The sequence below is a fragment of the Crocodylus siamensis genome, chromosome 3, assembly GCF_052110815.1.
Source record: "Crocodylus siamensis isolate JL-2025a chromosome 3, ASM5211081v1, whole genome shotgun sequence".
Classification (NCBI taxonomy): domain Eukaryota; kingdom Metazoa; phylum Chordata; order Crocodylia; family Crocodylidae; genus Crocodylus; species Crocodylus siamensis.
This window is the reverse complement of record NC_143397.1, coordinates 142,170,822-142,190,363: the sequence shown is the minus strand read 5'-3', so window position 1 is coordinate 142,190,363 and position 19,542 is coordinate 142,170,822. Positions and strand designations below refer to the sequence as shown.

The following is a 19,542-nucleotide window of genomic DNA, read 5'->3' as shown; positions in this document are numbered from 1 at the left end:
ATTATGATTTTTGCCTATTATTGGTTTTATGATGTATTATTGGTCATAATTACAATTATTCACCGTTTATTATAATACAGTAGAAGGATTACTGTTATTTTCGCCCACATCACTGTGCGTTCCGCGTCGCACGTGATCGACCAAGACAGAGCCGCCCCCGCGAGGCCCCGCGTCTAGAGTCGGCCCCTCCCCCCTAGCGCACCCGCCCCAAGGGGATTCCCCACTGCAACCGCGCCCCCCCCCTTTTGGCGCATGCGCAGGGAGGGTCCCGCGGTTCCGCTGCTCGGGGTTAGACGATCGATGCGCTCGGCGACAGACTGGGCAGGTCTGGCGCTGCTGGACGCGGGGGCGCGGCCGGGAAGCTCAGCTGCTCCCAGGTGCCGGATACTAGCGCTGCGGCTGGTGAGTGACGTCCCCGCCCTTCCTCCACCCGCTCGGCCCGGACCTTCCTTGCCCCCACCCCCCCCCTCAGCCTTGGGCTGCCGTACGAAGCGACCGAACGGGTCACCGCCTGTCATCCCCCGCGAGATTTGGTGCCTTTCTTCATCCCTGAGGCACCTGCCCCCCCCTCCCCCCTTGAAGCTGGTGACCCGCGCGGGTGCGTTGCGTATGGGGTGGTGGAAGTTCCATTAGCTGGGAGGGGGTGGTGGCTCGTGCCGCCGGCAGGTGTCGGTCCTGCGGGGGGAGGGGTGTTGGTGCAGAAAGGGTTCCAACGTGTTCTGGGGGGAGGGGGAAGGAGCCGGGAGGGAGGGGATTGGAAGGAGACAATGGGGTGGTGGTGCTGGGGTTTCTGTGTCCCTCGCCTGCCTCCTTGTCTGCTCCTCCTGTTCCTCCTGCTGCCTGCTCAGAGGTGGGGCTTGCCTCCGGCCCTGGTTGGTGACCAAACTCTGGTGACTCTGGGTAGAGCCCTCTCTTCTTCCTTCTTGCTGGGGCCGTGGCTGGAGTTCCTACAGACAGCCTGGGGGGTTGATTTGGTGACCCTGCTGGCGCTGGTGCCCTGTGGTGGCACCTTGCCAAGCTCCCACGGTGCCTACTGGCTGGGGAGCCCCATGCTCTTAGAGCTCAGCTTCTAGCCTGCAGGCATTGGCATCTAGCCCTTGTGGGCTGGGAAGATTTTGGCAGCAGGGAGTTGTGGTTGTTCCTGTGGCTGCCTTCCTCTGCTGCCAGATTAGCACAGCCCAAGCTCTGCAGTGGGTGGGAACCAGGCTGTTGTACCCCCTTCTCTCTGCGTGGCTGGGTTGAGGCTGGGCTTGGCCTTCCTGGAATCATAGAAAGTTAGGGTTGGAAGAGACCTTATGAGGTCATCTAGTCCAATCCCCTGCTCAAAGCAGGACCAGCCCCAACCAAGGCTTTGTTGAGCTGGGCCTTAAAAAACCTGCAAGGGTGGAGATTCCACCATCTAAGTAACCTGTTCCATTGATTCACTACCGTTCCAGTGAGTTTTTCCTGATATCTAACCTACATTTCCCTTGCTGCAACTTGAGACCCTTGCTCCTCATTCTGTCATCTGCCACCACTGAAAACAGTCTAGCTGCTTCTCTACCCAAGCGGCTGGGTTGGGCCAACATCGAGCTTTGCCCCCTCATGCTGAATTAGGACTCCTTTCCTGTTCCCTGCAGGACCAGGTCAATCCCTGTTTCCCCCCATGAGGCTACATCAAACCCCTTCCTTCCCTCTCATGGCGCTGGGGCCATATCAAACCGCCTTCCCCTCAGCTGGGTTAGATCAAACTCCTTCCTCTCTGAGGGGCTGGATCAAACCCCTGTCCCCTCCTCTTCTGCCCCCCCTGCTGGGCTGGGACCATGTCAAGCTGCCTCTCCCCCATGGGGCTGGGTTGGGATTGGGCTACCCACCCCCTCCAGGCAGTTTCTACACCCAAGTGCCAGATCAGGACCATTAGCCAGATCTGGCCTGTGGGCAGACCGTGCACTGGCCATCTGGCTTGCCAGGCTAAATGGTGGAGCCATCACTGTTCTAGACAACAGGGGTCTGTGAGCTGGATTGTTGGACTGTCATCCCTTTGGTACCTACTTACCCCATTGTTAGAGTAAAGAACTGAGGCCTGTCTTAGAGAGCTGAGTGGTTTGTTTGGGGAGAGCAGGGGGAGAAGCTGCTGCTGTAAAACAGCATCATTAGGATTTCTTCTCTTTTACACAGGGAGTTTTGTCCCACACAATGTTGCCCCTTTTCAGATCTCAATTCCCCACTTTCAGTGCTAGCCTCTCATCACGTGTACTGTTCCTCATGGCCACAGTGGCCAGGTTGGACTACCCGTTTTCAGATTTCGGCAATCTTAATTGAATAAATGATAGAAAAACCTCATTTGTGTACTGGCCTTCTGTAAGGTACCAGGCACCCTCGTGCTCCCTCTTACCAACTGTGATCTTTTTTAAAGCTGTAAATAGCCACATTTTCAAATATGATAAAACCATATCCTACTGCATTGTGGAACTTCCTGGCTTGTAAACATTCAGTGTCTATTTTGTTTTTAAAGCAATCCCTGTGTATTTACTGCTGTAAACTTCCTGTCAGGAATTGTTTTGCTAAAGTAGGCTAGACAAAAATAGTGGTAGCACTGTATATTCTCCACCAAGACTGCTTGTTGGGTTACATTATCTGACTGTTGTATTAATTAGCATATATTTTTTATTCTAGTGATGATGGAGTTTTCAAATCTAAATCCTAGGCTATTTAAAAGTTCACTAAGGAGAACTCCATGGTGGTGATTGTGATATGCTGGTGCTGCAAGATTTTGTAAAATGTTTTCCTGCAAAAATTTTTGCTTGCAAAATTTATAAGTCTGTAGTAAATGACTCCTAAAATGAATAATCTAGTCAACCAAGAAACTCCTCTACTTTAGTTGAGGGTAAATTAATTACATAATGTTGGGATAATTATGTCAAGCTTTGTTTGCTGCAGTGTTCTCTTTAAAAAGGTTTTTTTCTAAAAATTAAGAAGAGTTCTTGTCAAATTCCTTTATGTATAAAACTGTATTGTGATTAACTCCAGGATTCTGTATACTCTCTGCTGGGATAGCCGAAACATTACTATGTCTGAAATTTTCCATCAGGCTAAAGCACTTCCCTTTTTTGATATGTGGAGACCTACATGAAATAGTGAATTGAAGGGCTTATCTTTGACTATCTGTACCACTATATACCACCTCTTCTTCTGACCACCAGTTCACTTCATTTTTTTTAGGATGGGAAAGAAATTCCATTAGATCCTTTTTAAACAAAAACAATAAGTTTGTGGCCTGGGAAAATCATCCTATTTCTTGCTGTAACTTTCTCTATCTGAAGAAGAAACACAGAAGGTTGACACAGTCCCCTGTGGTTGTGGTATCTATTACAGCCTGCACTGACCCAGCAAGAAGTGGTGAAAGAACTTGACCCACAGATTGAGAGTCATAGGCATGCCCTGAACAACTCCTGCTGCTGATTTTTCCCATGGATAGGTTAGTCTACTGCTCAGCCACTACCTGTGGCGATAGTGATTTATATGCCCCCCAAAGGACATGTATTAAGGCCCTATCCAAATGAAAACATACTGTGCTTTATATGATCTTTCCTCTTTGTGTAAAAACAGGATGGACTGGTTTACAGGAGCAATTTAAATTGATTTTAATCATGATTAAAATGAGTAATAAAGCTTTACCAAGATAGTAATTATTCTATTTAGCTTTTTTTGGTAAAGTTCATTTTCTTTAGCTTTTAGCTACTTGGTTATTAAAAGTAGATGTAAACTAATAGACTAGTGGTGATGTCACATTCCATTAGCATACATGCTTTCTGACTTGTATGTCTTTTTTTTTCTTTAATCCTTTTTTATAAAAATGTTAAAAAGTAAAAATCTCTCTTGCTTGGACTTTTGCTCTCATGTGCACTTTCTCTCTTTCTCTTGTGTAGCGTTATCTTTGACAAGTTGTAGTTCTCCAGAAGTTTCTTTTTTTATGTTTTATTTCATGCTGTATTTTATGTTTGTTTTATGAGGCACTAAAATAATCACAGAAATAATCTAAGCCCTTTTGTTATAATTTAAGAAAATGTACTCATCTTTTGAAGTACATTATTAAGGATTTTTTGTAATGGTTCATTGTATTGAACAATGTAATAGCATTTGAAATACGTGCATTTATACAAAGAAAGGAGTTCATCTTAATTCAGTTGACAGTGTTTACAAAGTGTTTTTGTACCTATACTGGTTGAACCCAATGCATTTTGGGTAGGTATTAGAAGTAGTCAAGGGAAAAACAGACAGCAAAGGATATTGAGACTTAGAACAACTTAGTGGCCTTGCTATAGTCCATCTTGTGAAATATCTATGTCTGATTGAATTGAGACTTCCTTTCCTGTATAGAAGTGCTCCTCAGGGTAAATTTGGTCCTAAATGCTTCCTAAATAAGTAAGTAGATGGAAAATGACAGAGGATGTCATGAATCTTGGTGATTAAAATTGTGAAGCTAAGCAATAGATAGCATTTAACTGGTTGTTTTCAGTTTGTTTATTTATAACATCAGTGAACTTAAGCATGGTCTTTTTAAAATTCAAATAGTTGGCTTTAATAGAAAATCTGCTTTTAATATATTTGTACTTTTGCTGTAATCTGAATAATAGTACTGCGCATTTGTGTCTAAAATAATGTAAAATTCAGTATCTTAATGTGATAGAAGGGTGGACGCAAGATGTAGTCTTAAACCTGTATTATTTCAAGAGTTGGTGAATATCCAAATTTATGAAAAGTGACATTGATTATAATTAAACTTACATTTCAATATCTCAGCATAAATTGCCCTGGAAAGCAAAAAGGTTGATACTTTTCAGAGTTGCTGGGGGGGTGGGAGGGGAAGCTGTTCTCTTTTTCTTTTTTTTTTTTGTAATTAATCAATGATTTATAACTGAGGAAAGTTTGATATTCCCTCAAGTATAAGAGAAATAGTAAATCTGTTGTAAAATATTTTGCTTTTGTATAATTGATTTCTTTTTAACATTTAGCATTCTTAGTAGAATTTGATGCTGCTTTTATTTCATCATTTGATAAAAATGGAAGCTGCTGCTGTAATAAAATGTGAGCTGTAAAGTAAAATGAAAATTAAATGCATATTCTGTTAGGAAAATGGCTCAATCAGTTCAATTTAGCAATGATAAACCAAGACCTGTTTGCATGATATCTGTTTCTCTTCCCTTCATTTTGTGTTTTTAGATGGAAAGCAACTATACAAGATAATACAAACTTTACATTAGTTATCTGTACGTGTATTTCAGTATTCTAGTTGAAGATAACAAATTGAGACATTCTTTAACATGTTCTGTAACAGTTCCCCCCCACCTTTTTCAGGGTTTTCCATTATACTGTGGCAAGGTTTCTTAAGTAGTTATACATAATATGGGCAAAAAAGAGATGCATAGCACCTACACATCTTGTTGCAGTCAGTTATTAGCAGCTTCTCAACTAGGCTGTCTTGTATGTGGAAATTCCCTCTTCAACACTAACATGATTTTCATCTGGTGGAAATAAAGAATTCACTTAAGCAACTTTCATAAAAATATATGCAGATTACAGTGACAGTCTCTTATGCCACTGTTTGTTCTAATGTTTTGGGGGTCTTTTTCTCTTTGAAGGATAAACATGATCCACCAAATGTGTTGTTTAAATGCTGGTTATATTGTCATGAAAACATAACCAGTAGTATCTCCCTTTTAATAACAAAGCTTGTTAGAAAACAGTTAAGGGGTGGGGAGAAATTTTCTTAAGAGTCATAGTTAGCTGGTAATTATTTGAGTGGCATCTTTCAGTGATTTAAATGCTTTTGCTTTTTTGTTTTGATTTGTTTGGAACTGACCCTTTTCCGGAAATGTACTGTCTTTTTGAATTTTTAGGCAGGTGGGGGGGGGGTTTGTATTTTTTTTTATGGCCCAGAATAGAATTCAGAGCAGAGAATAGAGAGAGATTCCTCAGAATATATAATGTCCTGTCATTAAGGCACTTTCCTGGGCTATGGGAGATCCAAGCAATTGTTCTGAATCAAGCAGAGAAGAGATTTGAGCTTAGGTCTCCTACATTCCCTAAGAGTGCCATAATCACTATTCTTGGGTGGGTAGCTTTGCTTACTTTTCCTCAAGAAATTTAGAAAGATTTTGTTGTTGCAGTTGTTTTAAAACTAAAATAATTGCAGAACTTCATAAAATGGAAATCCTTTCTGGTGGGCCCTCTAAAAATCCCCTTCTAGAGATCTTGCCCTTCCTCCGTCCAGCTATGTTGTCCTTTTTGAGGAAAACAGGGTTTTCCTTTCTACAGAAAAAGCTACAGTATTCCCCTCTGGAGCCAAGCCTGTCCCCCAGGTACAGCTGTGAAGGTGCAAGGCTCTAATTGTCCCTCCCCCATCTCTAGGTAAACTTATTTTCAGCTATTATTATTACACAATACTGCTGGGAGACATCAGCATAAGAATATAATGAGATTTAAGCAGCTGTTATGTTGAATAACTCTTACCTTCCTTGGGGGCGGGGGTCCCACAACATTGACAGTTTCTCTAAAGTCACTTAAGTCACCTGTTTATTGTGGAAAGAGCTGGTGGCCATTCACCTCTAATTTTGCCCCGATGTATCCATTTTTTTCCTTTTGATTTATTGCTTAGCTCCCTATGTTTGTTAGATTTCATTATGTGCTTTGGCTTGTGGGTTGCTTTCTAAAGGAAGGTCAAAATGGCACTGTGAAAGGGCAGCACTAGAGACCTGTCTGTGGAGGTGATCATCAGGCCAGTGGACTTAATAGCACATGAGATAGATGTCTTGGGTTTTTCCCCACTTTGGAATTAGATAATGCATATGCACAGTAGTTGCTTTGCAAAATAGCATAGGAGTTCACATTACATCCTCTTACTTGCTGTATACAGATAGCCAAAGGCACCAGCCTGTGTTTTCAGCTTGCAAAATAAAACATTTAAAATTGAGGTATAAGAGCAATCTGAAAATTAGTTTCTGTTGTTTACATTTCTGCATCTCAAAAGCAGCCAAACTGTGGCTTGTTCTTCTAAGCTCCAGACTGGATCCAAAAAAACCCCAAAACTAAAACACCTGGCTTTTAGGCTCTTATGCCAAGAGTCAGCCAGGGACAATTTTAAAGTCAAATTATAAACCTTTATTTTCAGGAATTTTATAAGGGAAAAGGCACACCTTATCTATAGAATCTCACCAATATCCCAGACTATTGCAGTAATACACTGGAAGTGACAAAAATAAAGCCAAAAAAAATTCCTCTGTCTAGGTGCATCTGTTTTTAGTTCAGTGATGGAGAAAATGTTTCTTTTTTATTTAAATAGCGCTTTTTTTTTTTTGTGTGCCTAATCTTGGAAATGTTTAACACTTGTTCCCATTATGACATGGAATAATTTAAATGGTAGTTTTAACAATAGTAATAACTAACATGATGGTGACTCATTAGCGTAGACATGGACAAGATATGTTCACTATTGTTGATGGTTATGGGCAAATCCTGTTTGGGCTATGTCTGCATGCATCTGGGGTGGGGAGGAGGGAATGAACACAACTGAATTCCAGCGAGGTCAAGCCCTAAAGGAACCTTTACCTATCAATATCCGAAGGAATTTTAGACTCTAATTTCAATGAGAGGAAGAGCTTTTAACTGTGTTAAGAAGATTGAGGTGTTTGCAAAGATTTTGAGTTATTAAGAAATGATAAAGTTTTATAAAATCGTTTGGAAGCCTAGAGAAGAGCAATTGGTAATTAGAAAAGGGGTATCTTGTAAACATAGTTTCATAGTGTATGAGTGTAGCTCTAAATTTAGGAAAGGGGCTTTTATAAAATTTTATGGCTAAAATCAAGAAACTTTAGGAAGGTTCATACGGTGATTTTGTGCTAAGTTGGCTATGTGAGGGAGTGAGAGGGGCGGAGGTGTATGTGTATGCATGCTTGTGTTGTCTGTCTCCAGGTTGTTGAATTTACTGTATTGCTGTTTCTCATCTAATGAGTAAATGTGGATGCAGCTGTTCAGTATCACAAATCAATAGTTTTAAATTTAATAAATATTATTTTCTTAATTCAGGCAAAGAAATGCTAGGCAACAAGATGTTAATTAACTTGAAAGCTGTTCCCAAGTAAAATATAAAGGTTAGAAATAAATGTATAAATAAAAATAGATTTTGGGAAAAGTGGATCTTCTTTGTATTTGTGAAGGAGGAGGTTTGTTACCAAATGGTAGGAAATTGTGGAATAGAAGATTATCTTCTAATAGAAGATTATGAATGGACATTTGAATTTAGAATTTTATTTTTTAAGATATGTTCTTCTCCACCTAGTTCATTATGGATTAAGCATACTTTCAGAAAGCATTGCTATGGCTTAGCTGACACTTACTAATAGGTTAGATGTTGTACAAACAAATACACTGGTAAAAGTATTTTGTATCTGCCCTTGCATACAGCAACAATGATAAGCCTATCTAGTTAGTAGACTGAATTCATTGTGGGGTTTTTTTGGTTTGTTTTTTTGGTCAAATAATTATGCAAACTTTACATTTTGGACAACATATACTTGAAGAATTAAATATTCTTCTGAGGTAAAGTGCATATTACATGCCTTCTGTCATGTAATAATCTAGTGTTTCATGGGCGTTTGCTTTTTTTGTTTTGCTTTTAATTCCCCTGCTGGAGAAAAACATAACCCTGGTTTATAGAATTCTTTGCTTTGGCATCTCTGAATTATTACAGTGAAGGACAGTAAAAGATTATAAGCTTTTGTGGGTGACTTTGTTAAATCGGTGCATATGTAGGTTGTCATTTAGTTAAATATGTTATTGAGATCCAGTCAGTATGATTGTGGGATGTTCACTTCACTCATGCATGCAGTCTAAGGTTTAACGTTTGCTGGAGGACATATTAGCAGTCAGTGCTTTAGGGAGGTAGCTTGGAAGTGTAGGAGAGAAGGGTTGATTTACGGTGAAAGGTGCCTTGAGTGGAAGTGTATTAAAGTACTTAAAATGGTCTCTGAATTTGAGTAGTACTTCCCATCTTTTTTAATAATGCAGGATTTCCCCTAAATGGAAGGAAATGTTTAAGTATGACCACTGTATGTAGAAATGTCCTTGGTTATGTTTGTGTTTTTGGCAGGGTACGTCTCTCTTCTCAGCCTGAACTCTTATGACTTTGCTGCAGTACTGTACCTTCATATACAAGAAAGTCCAGTGATTTCAGTAAGATTGTATAGTTCCTCACAGTGCAAGCAAAGTGCTCATTGGTCTAAACACAAAATTGGACTGGCTTAAATAAGATGTGTTTCTAGACCTGTTAAACTTGCACATCTCTGTCTAGACAAGTGTGAAGGCTACATAGGCTGGACTTGAGTTAAATGCTTATTATGGTGATTCTCCTCCCCCTCCCTGGATGTTCCCACCCCTACAAAAGCTGTGCTTTTAGATGTGTCATGATATGATGTCTTAACACATCTTGATACTATCTGTCATATATAGCGGACTAATTTTATTATTTCCAATAAAAAGGCTATATACTAGCGTAAGATGACTTTTTGACATATGATAGATAGAAGGTTAATTGATGTTAAATGGATGCTTTGTTAGCCCTTCATCAGCTACTAAACTAGTACAAGAGGAGGTGCAAGTCATTACTACAAAAGGCCACGACCGGTATGTTTTCTTAGTGAGGTTTATAGGTCTCTTTTCTTCCCCTCCTCCCCAAACCGCACAACATACAAGCCAGCTGTAGTGATAGGAGTAGGAAAGCAGCTTTCTTAAACATACCCTCCCCACCCCCACCCCCACACTCCCACCCCCTACCCCTTTTCCTCTTCATACCTCAGCAGACTGACAGCTTCTAGATGTTGCGTGCGAGCAAGTTCAGCTGGTGCTGTGTGGTCTGGGTGTGTGGTCTCCAACTCAGCCGAGAGGCTGCTAACAGGGTGGATGAGAGAGAGCAACACTGTTTACTTTAATTTATTTCGGATGCCGGAACTGTGCCCAGAGTTTCTCCTGAGCTTGATTCCACAGTTAGCGGTGTCAATCCCTCCCAGCTGCAGTGCAGTCTGAAATGTGCACTGAACTTCCCTACCAAGTGCTTTCACGGCATCTGCTTCAGGTCCAGCCTTTTAATCCCTTGTGACTCAGAAATGTTAATGGCATTGCTGAGTGCTGTGATTATTTTGCTTTCACTATGTCAAGATATATGGCCATGAAGATGTGCCTTGTTGGGTTAAGTAAAGCAGGAGTTTTAAGATTATTTCTGAAATGGGCAAGTACAGTCGTTGTGAAAATAGGGCTTTTTTCCTCCCCCCCTCGGTAACGCTAAAGATAAAATAACTGATGTATAGACTTCCTGGCTGACTTGATCTTATAGTCAAAAGTAATTTCCGTGCAAAAGAGAGTATGGAATAAGCTGTATTTTACTATTAAAAATTGGTTTCCCTCATTTGTTCCCCAACTGTATAGGTTTTCAATTCCAAATCGGTTTTGGTGCGTGACATTTGTCCTGTAGGTGACTTGCTTGTCGGTATCAAAATTACCTTGACGTATCATGCCAGATTATGACAGTCAAAGGCAAACGAGGGTTTATTATTTCTATGTAACAGTGAAATTGCCCCTTACTATATATTTGTTCATATTTTCATTATAAGTAGCTTAGTGATGTTTTGATGATCCCCCCCAACCCTGAATGCAACGTTCATGAGATTTCTTGTTTAAATTGACAAGTCTTCTTTTATTATTTAAATAAACATGCGTGGACTCTTAATATCACTTGGAATTTCAGCATTGTTTAGCTTATTCACTTCCCAGTCTTTTCTGGCAGGCTTGCAGGAGCGGACTTTGTATTATTGATGCAGTGTTGAAGGCTGTGGAAATTCTAGGGCACGGAGGATCTCCAGAGGGGTTAATAAATGTCAGTTATTTTCATTGTGCTGCTTTCAGCTACTTTTAAATCTTAGTTTGTGTAGAGTGTCTGTCTGAATTTGTGTCACTGGAAGATAAAGCACAGAAAAGGTTGCACTCATGTTTTTCATTAGGTTGCAGTCACTGTTGAATAAAAAAAAATAAGGGACTTTTCTCATTGTCCCTTTTGAGGGTTGTTTGCCTTTAGCGATTGTTGTGTTGCTCTCTAATAGTGTATTGGAGTCTTCTGTTGAAAGCAAATGTGTTGGATTTGTTTGGAAATGTGTTTTTTGTAGTTAAAATGAAGAGACCATCACCCAGTCTCTGGATCTGTTGGGGTTTTCTGTTCATGTATGTACATCTATTTTATGTCCGTTTGAGAGGTTTGTCTCTGTTCAGTTAGCAGTTAGATGCTGTGTTGTCATACAGTGGTACCAAATGCATTTTCAGATTTAGTCTCCTAGGTAGGAGGCACCCAATAAAACAAACTGCTGGATGAATACTTTGATTGGAAAAATGAGACCAGCCTTATCGGGGATATTTGGTAGCCATGTTGGTCTGAGACAAAAAGAAATGCAAAACTCTAGAACTCTTGGTTCAGAGATACCTTTTATTAGACTAACTAAGAAATCACAAAAAAAATGATCTTTTTCTGCATGCTTTCGAGCACAGGTGCCCTTCCTCAGGCTCAGGGAAAATTAAAGACTTATGAGCCTTATCGGGCATTCTTTCTGTCAGTGGTTCTCAACCGCCTCGATTTGAAGCACCCCTCCTTAATTTTTGTAAATTGAGCAGCCTTTCATTTCAAAAACATATTTATTTTTTACAGTGCTATCCTCCTTGCAGAAGGGCCCGTCAATTGGACAGTGGGGGAAGGGTGGTCAGGAAGGGCAGATCATGAACCTGCACTTAGCTCCTCATGTTGTGTGGCACCCTTTAAAAGATCCTGCAGCACCCCAAGTATTAGCACCCTCATTGAGAATTGTTGCTCTATGCCCTACACCAGAAGTGAGCGAACAGATAATTGTAAGTAGATGTAGTGTTCTTTGAGACGACAACTCAGTTGATCTAATAAAAGATATCACATCTACCCAAAGAACCTTGCCTGCCTTTGAGACTACAACTTTTATGCAAAGACATGTTGGCCTTTTTATCGCTTGTCAAGCAAACCTCCTTACACTCTTACATCTTAGGCTTTTTTTTTAAATTCCTGTGTGAATTCTGATTTCCTCCTTGTTGAGGAAAGCAATACTGCATTCTAACCTCAGGTTAATCACCTGTCATCTGATAAAGCCTTAAGGTTTATCATTTATAAGAAATTTTGTCCTGCGAAGTACTCCACTTAGAGTAGGATTTTCAGTAGTTAGAACTAATTACCTTCCTCTTATAGAAGTCGGGGATCTTTTTTCTTTCTTTAAGGACACCTCCGTTGGTATTCTTTCCTATTTATGAAACGTCTAAAAATCTAGTTAATTCTCCTGTTCTAGTGTTCTGTGCAGAAAGTTGTCCCTGTCTACCTTGTGGATATCTATGCTGCATTTGAATCCAGTGGACAATGCGAGACTTGTCATTTGGTGTTTATGACCAGATAGTGCCTTCAGAGTACTATATTTCCTCAAATTGAAGGTGAAGGGTTTTTTTTCTCCTCATTCAGCATGGGTGGGGGAAGCCCCTTATCTTAGATTTGAGTAGAAGTTGGTGGTGGACAGCAACAGGTGCAGCTCTGACCCCAAGTCTGGGACCTTAACTGTTGGGCCCCTGTGGCCTCTGCTTACGTTCCCTGCTGCAGCCCCAGCTGTGACTGGTATCCTGCTCCAGCAAGAAGCACAGAGCACATGCTACCTCTGGCTCCCATGCAGCCAAGTGGTGGCAGCAGCTTTGATGCTGGCTCTGTGGCATGGGCAGGCGGCAGGAGGGCCAAGTAGTGAGTTGAAGCAGGCTGTGGAGGTACAGGCATAGTGAGGAGTTTGGTGTGGGAGTGGGGACGACAACAACAAATGAGAGTTTTAAAACTTGACACTTCAGAATGCTAATTATGTCTAGAGAGAACCATATCTGAACACCCTGTGCTCTGATAGTTTCTGATGTCGAAATATATATTTTTTTTGAAGTTTGTCAAACTTTGGGCTTTTACAGAAAGAAGCTCTGGTGGTCTTTTATTGAGCTTGTTGTCATGAGACTACCAGATTTGCAAAGGCAGTTGTAGAAACAATGGAATTAGGAAATACATATTCCACACTTGTTGGCAGTACCATTTTGGGCTATGTCTGATAAAATGAAGGAGAGGCTTTCTCTACCTTTTAACCACTATTTATAAAATTGGTGAACAATAAACATCTGTGCCAAATCTACTTGGAGTTTCACTTACAATTATAGCCAGGGCTCATCCCTAGAGTTATGATGTAGTATTTGTTTAATGTGCTGCTCTGTAGATCTATAAAGAGAAATTATGTTTATTTTCCTTTAACCTTAAAAAAGACGTAAAAGACATGAAAAATCAGAAACTCAAATTTTGAGGATCGCAACCTTTTTTGTGTGTGTTTGTTTTCATTTATAGGTTGCTACTTTAGATTCAGGTTATTGGCAGATTTTTAAAAAATGTTTAGCTACCGTTTTTGTTCTGTGTACGTTAAATGGTAGTCTTTGAGTTCCCAAGAGATATACGTTCACATCATACATACAAAACACCTTTGGCAGTCTTAGCAAAGATGTCAAGGATCAAGTGATCTGAACTACTGCTGCTTGTTTTTTCCCTTTTGGATGCTAGAAGCTGTGTCTGTAATCAACGCATTTTCAGGCAGTCTTGCAGAAACTTGAAGTGATCTTGTCCACAGTATGCTAATTTTAGGAATAAACAGAATATTTTAATGTCTATCCAATATATTTTCTAAGCAGTCTTCTTTACACAGAAAAACCTAAGTCTCAAATATAATTGTATATATACATTTCATGAATTTAAATGGAAAATAGCTAACTGTTTTGGGGTTTTTGGGAGTTTTTTTCAGTGTACCATATAGCAAAAATAGAGGGCTTTTTTTTGTTAGTGGTCTTCATCTCTAACTTGCTTCAGAGACCTTATCCTACAGCTAGGCTTGCGCCCAAGGATGCTTTGAGACCATTAGGCTGCACATGGAATCAGGTTCCTCTGAGAAGCACCTCTTGAAACTACCATTAGTGTACTACATAGCATAGACTTAATCTTCAGAGTCAGTAAGTGGCTATGCAAGAAGGGCTTTCAATGTGAAATAATGCTGCTAAGGGCTTCTTAGATTACACTTCTGTTTAGAGAAAAAAAAATCTGATGCTTTTTCCCCTTCTTCCTTGTGGTTCCCTCCCCCACCCCTTTGAAAAGATGCCAGTCCCTACTTTATTTCAGCCAGGCAGTGCTCTTCATTTCTGGTAGGAAACTTAGAAAATAAAAGATTGCCTGTCATGCTACTGTATATGGATGAATCCCTCTTAGTTTGATAGGGAAAAGAACTAATATTGTCTTTTCTGGCAAATGGCTAATGAAAGTGAGAGGACTAAAACTAGAATGCTGTTTCATGTTTTACAGGTGAAACATGAGCTAGAAATGCATTTGCTTAGTAGAATGAAAAGAATGAGAGAAGTATATTGGACATATCATATTTGCTTGCCTGTAACATGCCAGGAGAACAAAAAAGTATGTTATTTTGTAAAGGCAAAAATAAAAGAAGATTTTTCCAATTGTGTTTGGGATAGAGTCTAATTTTCAGCTGACTCACCTTCCCTTTCCTACTTCGCTAATGTTGAAATCCTAGCTGCTGCTGAAGACAAGCTTCTGTTGGTGGAGCTATAATTTTGAAAAGAGCTAATTTTGAAAGGGTGTAAAATAGGAGGATAGAGGCCAGGAATCTCTAGGAGGCAGAAATATTGCCCCAAGAAAGGTTAGCTTGATTAGTGGAACATCAAGACTATTAAAAAGGAGAGGCAATTGGTAACACTTCTGGAATGAAGAACAATGAGCCATTAACTTAATTGACTGCTGTAGCTGCCTGAATAGGAATGCAAAAGCCACTGCTTTGTGGAGCGGGAATCAAAGCAGGGTGTTTCTACTCTGGTCAGCAAAATCAGCCTCCCTGCATATAATACATGCAACCTAATTTAGGAGGCTGATTTTTGGGAAAAGAGGTGCATGTATGTGAGAGAGTATGCATGTCATAATAGCAATGTGAGTTATTTATGGAGCTGTTACACTAATAAAAATATTGGCAAAAGCTTTACCTAACATTGCATTGGGAAACTAATTTTAGTGTTTTATGTAGTATTTATACTTGAGGTCTGTGTAATAGTTGGGAACCTTGTATAATAATATTTATGAGCATTGTATTCTAAATTGTCCATTCTACACCAGTGTTACTGGAAAGACATAATCAAGCTTCACATTTTTTCTGTGTGCATGTGTGAGTGAAACTTCATTAATAGAATGCCCCAAGCACTGGTTCAGTCTCTGTACCAGTAAGGTTATCTGTAGAGTGCCTCTACCCATTTTTGACACAATGAAGCCAATTTACTATAAAAGGGAAAAAGAAGTAATAGGCCATGTGAATGCTACAGTCTAGCTATAACATCTTGAGATTTACCCTAGTGTTCCCATTCCAGTGAGAGATTTTTAAAGTAGCTCTGCAATAAATGTAGAAATACCTTAGAAGAAATACTAGACTTCAGGAGACTCTGCTTTTATTATGTTTATTCAACTCATCATGAAAAGGCATGGAGTGCCAGTTTCTGAAATCCAACAAAATATGCTGTAATATTACTTTCTAGGTTAGTATTAACTCAAACACATTACCTTTGGGCCCACATAGCCTTACAGGAAAGATTACTTAAAAAGAAACTAAAATATTTTAATGAAGGAAAAAAAAGGAATTTTCTTACTGACATTTCATTTCTCTTTCTAGAGATTTCCCCATGGTACTCTTGAGACCTTGATGATTTCCTTATTTTGGCCTAAATCTCTGGAAAGTTGTCCAGGAACTTATAAAATGGTCCAGATACTCTTTTCCCTATTCCTTTTTCTGAGGGAAGGGTTACATACATTGGTACTCAGCAAGACAGTCTGAAAGCATGTGCTTGGGAACCAGAAGCAGGTGAGAAAGGAGACGGGGGCAGTAGGATGGGGATGTGGAGTTGGAAAGAGATTTGGGATAAAGAACCATTTGGAGGGAATGAACTGAAGACTCTTTTACCCCTTAGAATGGAATGGGGTGCCAGTGTCTCACTATTTTTTTCTTGATGCATCCACCAGCAGAAAGTCCCAGTTCTTTTTCTGATGGTCCACATAGATGACTCAGAAGTTTAGGGATGGAAGGGACCTCATGAGATTATTGGGTCCATCCCCCTGCTCTGGACAGAAAAGACTGCTGGGGTCAAATAACCCCAGCAAGGTGTGCATCCACTCTCCTTTTGAAGATCTCCAGGGTAGGTGTCTGCACCACCCCCACTGGGAGTCTATTCCAGTCTGGTCACATGAACTGTGAAGAAGTTTTTCCCTATATCTAGTCTGAAACCTTCTTCTAGGAGTTTATGACCATTGCTTCTGGTTTTCCCTTAGGCCGCTTTGGTAAATAGTTTTTCTCCAAGCCCCTGATGCTCATCCCTAATACATTTGTAAGCTGCCACCAAATCCCCCTCAGTCTTCTCTTTTCTAGGCTGAACAAGTCCCATATCTGTCAGCCTGTCCTTTAGAGGCCTGAAGAGGAAGTCATACATCGTATGAGTGGCTCTTCTCTGCACTCTCTTAAGCTCGTTCAAGATCCTTCTTGAAGTGTGGCGCCCAGAACTGGATGCAGTACTCCAGCTGTGGCCTGACCAATGCAGAGTAGAGCGGGAGAATAACTTCCTTAGTTTTGCTTCTTAGCAAAGTTCCTAAGTTTTGCTTGAATAACTTTCTTAGTTTTGCTTGAGCAGCATCAGCTGCTCTATTAGCTCAAGTGACAGTGGTTTATATAACGGATCTGCCGGATTTCAATCCTAATGGGTGTCAATATAATGCCTCATGACAGGATCTTTTCTTCAGTTGTCTGTTTCTAAAATCCTAGGAAACATTGTTAAGGTTGCAGAGTTACAAAATGCCAGGATTAATGTTACCAATATAATCTTAAATCTCTTATACCAGAATGCCTTGGAAGGTAGCACTTCATTGTGAGAGGCAAACTTGTGGAGAATTGGATTTCTCCATTGTGAGAGCTCTGCTGCAGGAACCAGAGTTTTGTTCAAACAAACAAAAACGGCCTTTGTTGCTGATACCAATTCGTTGCTCACTGTTTCGGAACAATTACTGTTTTGTAACCTGATAGTTTATTATCACCAGACCCCAAGGTATTTTTGCTCCTTCCCAAACTGTTGTTGTTTGTCTGCCATTTATTTTGACTTCCATGCTTGAACTTTATTAGTATGTTGGCTTTAGTATGTTGTGTCTGGTGGTCAGCACTGTCTTGGAGCTTTAGCTGCAAGAATATTTAACGTTAAGTTGCTTCCTGAGAGGTGCTTTTCTAGCAGAAGGCTGCTGTATTAAGTGATCGTGTAACTAAAAAAAATTATTTTTATCCCTCTACACAGGACCCTGCCTCATTCAGTGCAGAAAATGAAGAGTGTTCACTTTCATGAGAAATTACTCAATATTTTGTTTTCTCTCTTTGGTTCAGTGTGTCCCCTTATTTTATTTAAAGGTGCTTTGAAGATAGAATTACTGAGTTCTTTACACTTATTTCCATGTTGTTCATTACTGCAATATCAGGGAGCATTCATAGACAGGCTCTGGGTGTGTGTGTGTGGGTATCATGTGTATCAGCGTCCCTGCACTGAAAAAATGGTAGCAGGGGCTCTTTGACTAAAGCTCATTTAATGAATAGTTGGGAGCCTTATACAATACATGTGATGCTGATGCATGTGACGCTGGAGTGCAGTAATTATGATTAATCGAGTCTGCTCCCACAAGCCATAATTACAACGTGTTGGAGCAGTGTTGCTGCATGTGCATAGGTGCCCAAAGTGCTTCACAAATATTGCTGCGATTCTCTTTGTGACACCTTTTTGAGGCATGGAGAATAATTCTTGTACGTGTGGGCAGCTGAAGCACAGAGAGGAATGCCAAACATATTTACTAGTTTGGGTACCACATCTCAATACCTGGGACCGGATATAAGCAGAGCATTTGTACATTCAGAGTACAGTTTCCATTGATATGTTTGAGCTGGGAGCACTTTGTACTTCTCTAAGTTAGGCACCCAGAAAATGAGGAATAGCATAATAGGAAACTGTGTTTGAAAAGTACAATGTAAATGATTTGCCCAGCATTACAAAGGCACTGTGTGGCAGAGACAAGTACAGATCCATTTTCCCAGAGCAGCATTTGACTGCCTTAACTAAGAAACTTCCCTTTTTTTTTTGCAGTCTTGCTTTCATACCTTTCAGCTTCCTCGGTAAATGAGGCAGGGGAGCTTTGAACAACAGCCTCCTTCACTATACAATCCTGATTCGCCCCCAGTGCAGGTTTATCCAGGGCACTGCCTGAGGCAGGAGGCCTGTGGAAAAACAATATATTACCATATAATTACTTCATCATTGTGCACACATCTAAGGGAATTGAATTAAGGTTGCACATGTTTGCATTTCCTAACTTTTGGGTGCTTGAATATACAGCTTCAATAATTCTTTGGCTGTAGCTTTTTCATTTGTGGTATTTGGGGAAATATTCTGGGTGTTGCTTATTTTGAAAAACCCTGCCAAAAACAAAATATGTTTTGATTTGAGCGTGTTTGTATACATTTCTATCTTCTATTTCCACCAGGCGTAGCTTACATTGTACATATGCTTTTGTTGCCTTGAAAGGATTTTGTACGCTAAACCGTTAAATAATTTTTTTTTGAACTATTTGGAATTCATTCATGCTAGATTATGGTCCATCACACTTTCATTAGCATCTTTTGATCTTTTAAGGGTTTGGCTATTCTCTCACTGGTCATATATAGTTATTGCCTTACCTCAGACAGATACGTTCCTATTAGACATTTGCTGCCAGATTGTGTTTTCCCTTGAGGAACTGCAGTCCAGAAGGGGATGAACACTGAGGTTCCCCTGCAAAAGTTTAACCATGCTGTCCTGGTGGAAGACTGTGGGTATCACAGTAGATTAAGGAATCCACACGGAGGAGTATCTTTATAATTGGGGAGGCAGGAGAAGCTGCTCCAGATGTGCTGCCCCTTCAACAGGATCCAGTCTTCTATATGTACTGTTCTTCTACCACAAAGTTGCAGCAGCTTCAGAGTGGACCCAGTAGGAGCTGATGTTTCTTCCAGCCATGTGCATCTACTTCTTGAGCTTTTCTGGCATACGAAGTAGTACAATAGAAATTGCCAGTAAACAACAAGAAATTTAGTATCAAATTAATCATGGAATAAGTATGAGCTGTGTACCTGCAGTTTTGTTAGCGTTTTTGACTGTTGGAGTAGCCTTCTAATTTGAAATATAAATTGATGTTCTTCTGAAAATCTTCAGTGATTTCATGTACTCTTTCAAATATGTTTTTAAATACATAATCAGCATTAAGGGGGAACTTATTTTTCAGATTCTTGTTGATTGGACTCAGAGGAATTATCGATCTCAAAAGCAGTCTCATGTTTC

The 19,542-nt window shown here is 40.3% G+C and overlaps 1 protein-coding gene across 2 annotated transcripts in view; it reads left to right on the top strand.

The window, feature by feature from the left end:
• The first annotated feature begins 266 nt into the window (after positions 1 to 266).
• The window catches only part of EXOC2 (exocyst complex component 2), a 186,811-nt gene continuing 167,535 nt past the window's right edge, over positions 267 to 19,542 (top strand). The window contains exon 1 of one of the 2 annotated variants that reach the window (XM_090039380.1): positions 267 to 402. The gene's annotated coding sequence lies outside the window, so the exon portion shown is untranslated. Of the gene's footprint in view, positions 403 to 503; positions 599 to 19,542 lie in introns of those variants that run through there. The other variant, XM_090039381.1, reaches the window with a different exon arrangement.